The sequence below is a fragment of the Anser anser genome (assembly GCF_964211835.1).
Source record: "Anser anser genome assembly, chromosome: 5".
NCBI classification, from domain to species: domain Eukaryota; kingdom Metazoa; phylum Chordata; class Aves; order Anseriformes; family Anatidae; genus Anser; species Anser anser.
Genome location: NC_139725.1, coordinates 15,410,079 through 15,416,086, shown reverse-complemented (window position 1 = coordinate 15,416,086; position 6,008 = coordinate 15,410,079). Strand labels below are relative to the sequence as shown.

General features: G+C 35.9%; 1 protein-coding gene across 6 annotated transcripts in view; it reads right to left on the bottom strand.

Moving 5' to 3' along the window:
- The window catches only part of LRRC4C (leucine rich repeat containing 4C), a 515,355-nt gene that overhangs the window by 433,279 nt on the left and 76,068 nt on the right, over positions 1-6,008 (bottom strand). The gene's annotated exons all lie outside the window — the stretch shown is intronic.

The following is a 6,008-nucleotide window of genomic DNA, read 5'->3' as shown; positions in this document are numbered from 1 at the left end:
GGGCCCCAGGACAGGCAAAGTATTTTTAACACAATACGGAGTTATCTGATGTAATAATAGGAAACACACTAGAAATGTCCACAGATGAACAAAACCTGACTCATCTCCCTACAGATCCAGATAGTTACATTCAGCATAGTTTATCTGCCAGTCAAGCCATTAACATTTCCAAATTTTTGTCTGCTTACTAGTACACACCTTCTAATAAATCCACAATATTTGAAAGCTATGGAGAAGGACAACCCATAACAAGGAGAAAAGTTACATCCTTTAATAACCCTGGAACATAGCTCCAATCTTAAGTAATGACATCCTTTTCATAGAAAGGACTCCTTCAGAAGAGAGCAAATAAAGTCTTATCTTTCACATAGATTGAAAAATGTGTTCCGTAACAGTACACTACATTTCTGTCTTACCTGGATTCTGCTGTCCTTCCTGCCTATTTCTGCTGCCTCTCTGGGAAATGGAACAGGAAATTAATTACATAGACTTAAAATAATTTATTCAACCTCAAAAGAGGGAGCCAGTGTGAAGGTCAGCACTACTTGCCAAGGGCAGAATCCACTAGTCTAGCTGGTAGTAAGTGGCTGGCCATAATGAATAGGAGTCCCAATCCCACTGCAAAAGACTTGTGCCTTCTCCTCACCATAATCTTAAAAAAATAATAATAATAAATAAAAAATAAAAAATAAAAAAAGGAAAAGATATAATGAATTCAAAAATGTATTCTTTCAAAGTCTTCATAGTGGTAGATTTGAAAATATCAGTTATTCTTCAGTTTATGCAAATAACAAAGGGTTACATTAAGTCTCAAATAAATGCAAAAAAAAAAATCTTGAATATATTACCTGAATATAACATGTACTGCTCAATAAAGTAATATCCAAGTTAAATGTAATGCTCTAGTTGAGTGAATTAGACAGTTAAAAATCAATCATGGGGATGGAGAGAAAGAAATCTATTCAATACCCTCTTTTCTAATCCAGTAATGGTTAGGTCATAGCTGCCTTTAACCGTAAGCTTCAATGTTTTTTATATTCATGGCAATATAAAATACTCAGAGATGACAGGTATTTTTTGTTTGTTTTTGTTTTTTGTTTTGTTTTCCATACAATACTTTAGTTGCCTGCCTTCAGGTTGTCATTTCACAGTAGATCTTCAAAATGTTTTCATTATTATATTTTAATTTCAGTACCTATGATTTAAAGTTCAATTTCAACCACATCAGAGCAGCTTTCCTGCAGCTATGGGATCTCGATATATTTTTAATACAAGCTACTCATCAGCACTTCTTTATAATTAGGCAAAATGTTCCAAGAAGCTAATAAGAGCAAGGAAGATACATTATCACATATTTTGATCTGACATTACACAACAGAGTACCATTAAGAACAGAGAACAAGATAGAAAGAGAAAGATGACAGTGACAATAGCAAGATGATTCTCAAAGATAGCAATGCTCATTTTAGGAATGCTGAAAACTGTTCTCAATTGTTAACTCCCCCCCCCCCCCCCCCCCCTTGGCTTTCCTCCTATGGACTTATAGTAGAAACAAGTTTTTAGAAGTGTGATTATAATAAAATTATTTGGTATTGAGTTCTAAGCTTAAGTATGCACTAGGCAGGACAAAATGAGTTGCTTCAGAAGAGAGAAAAAAAAAGAAGAAAATTTGTAAAATGGAATCTGAGAGGCTGAGCCAAGGTAATAGAAACAAGGATAAGAGTTTGAATTTGTTCTGTGGTACAATTACTGAGATTGAGATGTAACTTGGTCATTATCACAGTGTAGTCTAGAAGTCTCTATAGCAGACTGGACTGTATCAGACACCTAAAAGAAAAAAATGCAACTTGTAGAAATAGTGCAATTTACTGCCAGAAGGGACAACTTTACAGGATTGCAACAAAAAAAAAAAGAAGTCAGAGATCAGAATTAGTGAACTGTATTTATAATTATTCTCCCGGCTTTAATGCACTGATCTGGGAATAAATCAAACAGCCTCCCCAAACTAGTGAAACTCAAACCTCTATGGTGCAGAAAATTAAAGAATAGCCTGAAATGGATATGGACTGCCTCCTCCCTTAAGTCATCAGGTCTCAATTAGAAATAGGATAGTAAATTTCTGCTAGCATTACACTGTGTCCTCTCTGATTCGCTACTTCAATTGATCTCGTTGGACTCTAATTTATGAAGACGTAGACAAAGTATAAATATTCATGTCAGGTCTGAAAACAGACCATGCAAGCATTCCTAACTAAGGAGGAAACATGAAATAGTGCTACAGAAAAGTTTTGGAAATGATACACCCAGCACGTCTGTGAAGACTTAAATAGTGTTTGAGTCCTTGAAGCAAACTACAAGGCCCTTGTACTGAGACTCAAAAAGAAAAAGAAAACCCACCCCAATATACATAGTATAAAAATCTTGCACTTCATTGTCTCTTCTTGCATGGAAAAGGTAAATATTTTTGCTAATCTTAATGGGTGCTAACCATTTGACAGAATCAGACCTTCAGAAGTCACAAGTTTTACATAGTGTAGAAGAATGAACTCTGGTGAAGAAATCTGGTTACATATGTTAACAGCTAATACTAAGCTGTGATAAACTAGACTGCAAATAAAAATCTGATTTTAGAAAATTTTAGAAGGCCTCTCTAACACTAGAGGGCAGGACAAAAATCTTACAGATGTATCTTGAGCTTTTCAATAGAGTTCCCACTTATGCAGATACTTGAAGTATAGGGAAAACTTAGTAAGCAGACTTGTATGTTTGCACACTAACTTGTATTGTGGTATTCAAATTTCAAATGCCAAATCTTTCTTAGAGCCTGACGTAAGAACTGGAAAAGAGCCTCTTTCAAAACATAACTACAGTTATTGACTATATAAAAACCAGACCAAGTTGCCTGCAGTTACTTTTTCTTGAAATTTGTTTTGGTTGTCTGGACTCCAGTTCAGACCATCGGATTTTTCCAGATCCTCTTTGGTTCTCTGCCTTACAGTAATGGCTGGCATTCACACACAGGACTCAAGATCATGACTGGAGGAAGCAATTTTCATTGACAAATTTCAAAGTTGTTTTGTTGTTGTTGTTGCTTGTTTTAGTATAGAAATAAACATTTAAAAATTTATCTCAAGAGGATTTTAGATATTTTCAATGAAGTTATTACATAGTTTTAACAAAGCTACCATCAACCCCATTGGAACAGGAATTAAACCCAAGATCGTCCTAAAAACACTCCATCCAAAGTTACACCAAGTCAAAGAACCAGTTCTGGGTGGGGAGACCTGATTAAACACAGTCAGACTCAATGTACAATCTTGGGAGTCAGCCAACTAATATCTGGAAACTAGATCATGTGGGAAGTAGCCTTGTCCCTGGCTTATCTAAATATCCTAAATCATTCTCAGCACCCTATCAAGTATAATCACCTTCAATGAGAAATACAGGTACAAGATGAAATCTCTCTACTGCCGAGTAAACAATTTCTTAAAACCTTATATAGTAAGAAGTATTGTGTCTAATGAGATGCTACATATTATCATAGCTCCCTATGAAGAAACAGTTGGCAGATCAGGATTCTGGAAATTAAAATGCAGAATTTCTCTGGCCTCCGTATGTTACCTCCCATCAGTAAGAGAGAATGCAGTGGCAATTCAGAAATCTTTCTGAAAAAAGTTGCACTCAAAACTTCATTTTCATTCTGTAATTTAAGACTTTGAGAAAATAACTGTATACAACAAATAGTAAGATTATACTCTTAGTGGTGATTTACTTTTGATTCTTCTTTGGATAGAAATTTTCCCCCTCCCCTTTTGGACCCATTGAGATATTCGGCATTTCTCTTACCCCATTCAATTTCACTGCTCAACAGGTTGTTCTTCATTCCCCATCTCATTCAATTTACATGATTTTCAGACTGCTTTCTTCTTACAATTACCGCTCCAAGCCTTAGGTGGGTGGCTTATAATCAACATATCTTGTAATTGAAACAACTCTGTAGCAAGAAAGCTTGTTAGAATTAAAAACAAAGTGCAATGGATTGTAAATTTATCAAAAGTCAGGGTCCCTCACACTAATGTTTTTTAATTCGTATTATAAAAAAAAAGTTTGAAATCATCCCAGTTTTTTTCCATTAAACCTTCCATCAGGCTTTTCAGAGCCAAGTATGCGTCCTTTCACTCACTGAAATACATGCGATCAGCACTTCGTAATACAGCACTCTGAAAAACAAAAGCACCTTTCTCATGGTTTGTCTCACATCTCTTTTTCTAGACTAATGTAAAAGTTAGGTACATTATGTGTATGTATATATATATTTATTTAGTAACTAAGCAGACTTTGAATCCACTTGCTCCATCACACAGACTCACTGTCTTTTTTAAGCCGTGAGAGAACACCACTGCTAGCAGGGACAAAGTCAAATTGGTTACATCGTGTACTGAGAACTCAAGCATTTCAACAATGCAGTACTCCACCTGCATGCTCAGTTACGTTATTTGCCTTACGCATGGATTTTTATTTTTTTCTGTGTTTTGATCTAGCTCAGCAACTCAACATCTGTAACTTTTTTATTATTATTATTATTTCGCATAGATAAAGCATATGAAAACCTTTTATCACTGCATAATAGCTATTCAATAACTCTTCCGAGGCCTGCATTTTTATTTTTTTATTTTTTTGCCAAGGACCACTTAAAGGAGGCAACAAACCACCTCTATGCCTTTCGGTGTTGGTATGTCTTCTTCACAACATGTAAATCGGAGAACGAATGCTACATGTACCCTAAAAAGCCAGGAAAATATGGGCTCTCACACAGGAACTGAGTATCTGAGATACTGGTGAAGTCTAGCAAAAAATCTACTTGTGGTACCAACTGAAATCCATCGTTTGAAAAATCCTGCTCTGCAATAATAAAAATGTACTCTGTGGGTTTCTATTTCTAAAATAGAGTATACCATAATCCTCTCAGTTAAGCACAAACAATTGAAAATGCCAAGTGTTTCAGAACTAGGTATTATCAGAATCAAGAACACTTTCCACTTAAAAATTGATAGAAATAATAGCCACAGAATGAAATCTTGTTTAAATCTTTATTATCCTCCCATTCCTCAGGAATTTAAAACAGTGAATCTTAGAACTATAATTTCATTTAGATTAATACACAAACTTGTTTTGCTCTTAGTAGCAGATGTTCCAGGAACAAAAAGCAAGGACAGTGACACCTACCCCAGGCATTTCTCATTTGTGCCAAACAAGGAAAAATCCAGTCTTCCTGCTCAGTTTTTGGTTTTGCATACACTCCTTTCTCAGGCATGCAGAGACACCTACAGCCACGTAGTCTGAGACAAACTGCCAGCACAGCACCTTTCCTCAGAGACAACAAGAAGAAAGCTGCAAAGCGCTTATGTTATACTTGCCCTCACAGCAACCTGCTGGCCATCTAAACTGTGAGATGTGCTTTAGGAAAGGTCAGCCCTACTTCAGGTGCGCAGATCTATTACACTTCATATCAGCAATAGCTCAGTCACAGGGGTCATCCTTCCCTTCCGCTAAAGGGATCTCTGTGGTCTGCCCCAGAGACAGACTACATTCAGCACCAAGGTGAAGTTACAAGCCTAACAGTCAGCATTTATGGCCCCACCACTGTGTCCAGCTTTCTACTCTGGACAAGTCATACAGCACAAATTTGGGTGTTGATGCAATGGAATATTTGAGGCAGAAAAAAAAATATTTTTCTTCTTCCACAAATTGTAGTATAATTCCTGTTGTTAGAGAAATCAGGGGCTTTTTGCAAGTACTCATATAATCTAATAATGCAAATTAGACTAGATTAAAAAAATGATAAAAACAGCATGGAACAATCAGCTCACTTGTTAATGAATGTCACATGAAGCCTACTTTGGTCTCATGGAAAAAAGTGAAATTATGTGTGATCATAATAAAAGATGTGTTCATATTGGAATGTCTAGATTTTGACTCAAAGAACAGCTAACATACTCTGTTCCTTT